Genomic DNA, 2,023 nt, shown 5'->3' with positions numbered 1-2,023 from the left:
GGGGGGCTTGGAAACCTTGGGTTCCAAGTAACTCCTATGTTTTTCCTACTAATGTAGAATCCGGACAAATCAGAAAATTTAATTTAAAATGGTTGAGTGACAATCCATGGTTGTCTTATAGTAAGCAAGAAGAAGGTGTCGCGTCTGCGAATGTTATGCTATAGCAAATACTGTGATAAAGTTAATTGAAAGGCATCGTTCTGAAGAAATATTCTATAATAGGATATTTGACGCAGCTGCCAAAGTGGCAGCACAACATGACATTGAAATAAAAAGTCCTCGGACTGTAAAGGCTCAGATTCATCGGTCAAATGCTGAGGCTTCGAGTTCTCGTGATTATTATAGAATAAATGTATTCATCCCATTTCTAGATGCTCTCATTTGTGAAATGAAGAATAGGTTTTCCACAACCAACACTGAACTCACCCAGCTTTTTAGTCTTGTCCCGTCATTTATAAAACCAGCTGAATATGATGATGAGATCGTAAATATAGCAAAGAAATATTGTGGGGAATCTAGTTCATTTCAATTGTACAATGAAATCGCAATGTGGAGAGAACATTGGAGTCAAAGTAAAGGTAAAGTTGAAGTACCATCTACAGCAATCGAAGCCTTCTGCGACTCATCTGTTACGTTCTACCCTAATATAAAGAATCTTCTGCACTTGCTTTGTGTTCTACCTGTCACTTCATGCACTGGCGAAAGAAGTTTTTCATCGATGAAACTAGTAAAAAATTACTTGAGAACAACAATGCGACAAGATAGACTCAACGGCCTGGCTCTGATGAACATTCATAAGAATACAATAAATGTGGATCCTTTGGAGGTAACTATAATAGCTTAAATAACTATAACTAGAGCTATATTATAGCTCTATTTTCTTAAATTTAAATTAAACTGTACATCCATTTTAATGTGAATTTTAAGCTGGATGTAAACTTACATTTTTAAACAAATTGATTTGAACCACATGAATATTAATTTTTATTTGAGTTTAATTTTTAAGCATAAACTCACAGTCATAGAATATTTGCTCTTTTTGGCTTTTCTTTTTTTTATAATGTAAATAATTCAAAGTTCCTTATGCACGTATCAATATTTTAATTTATTCACCATTAGTACATGTGATGAAGCTTTTAAATATCAACGCAGGAGATTTTTTTTGTTATTATGAGATTTTTGCAATGTTTATCAATGTTTTAGATTTATTGCAAGCGGTAGGGAGGGAAGAAGGATAGGACTTTGGAGTCCTATCATCCTTCCCTCCAGTTTGGATCTTTTTTTTTTGTTTTTTATCATCCAGTCCTTGATTGAGTGATTAACTGGCGTATGCTTTTCACAGGTAATTGAAAAGTTTGCTCAAAAGCACACAAGGCGTTTACAGTTCCTGTACAGCGACTAGCGATGAATGACAGTATTAATTCTCAGACCATCACTTCAAGTCTCCAAACAAAAGTTCCAACTGTGTCCCCATCATTATTTATTCATCTCCAGGCAGTAGAACTATTTCGAAATATTAAATGTACGATGTACTTAAAAATAAATCCTTTTCATATTTTTAATCTGTCTTTTATTAACTTTAATGTATTTCATTATTAAATAAATAAAAAATCATCCTGAAAACTTTTACTGTGAAACACACGTTTTTACTCCATAAAACTTCAACAATTAACTTCATTAAATGTAAGCCCTTTCACAAAATTTTCCCCTGTTCAGCCCCCCCAAAATAAAATTCTAGATCCGCCACTGGCTAAAACCAATAATTGAGAGACAGCACATAATTCCAAATCACCAATTTGGCTACAGAGTGAAACACTCAACAATAGATCAAGTGCATTGGATTATAAATGTAGTAGAGAAGTGCTTAGAAGAGAAAAAAGTTTGTTCAGCAGCTTTCCTTGATATAGGGCAAGCTTTTGATAAAGTATGGCATGAAGGTCTCATTTTCAAGCTCAAAAAATTGCTACCAAAGCAATATACAGATATATTACAATCCTATCTGACTGACAGATACTTTAGGGTC

At 33.7% G+C, this 2,023-nt stretch overlaps 1 long non-coding RNA gene across 1 annotated transcript; it reads left to right on the top strand.

Moving 5' to 3' along the window:
- Positions 1–731: 731 nt before the first annotated feature.
- LOC120349887 lies at positions 732–1,600 on the top strand. The gene is made up of 2 exons (XR_005570485.1): positions 732–826; positions 1,343–1,600. It is a non-coding gene; the product is annotated as an uncharacterized LOC120349887 (long non-coding RNA).
- Positions 1,601–2,023: the final 423 nt, after the last annotated feature.

This window comes from Nilaparvata lugens, chromosome 2, assembly GCF_014356525.2.
Source record: "Nilaparvata lugens isolate BPH chromosome 2, ASM1435652v1, whole genome shotgun sequence".
Taxonomy (NCBI): domain Eukaryota; kingdom Metazoa; phylum Arthropoda; class Insecta; order Hemiptera; family Delphacidae; genus Nilaparvata; species Nilaparvata lugens.
This window is presented reverse-complemented; position numbering and strand designations above follow the sequence as displayed.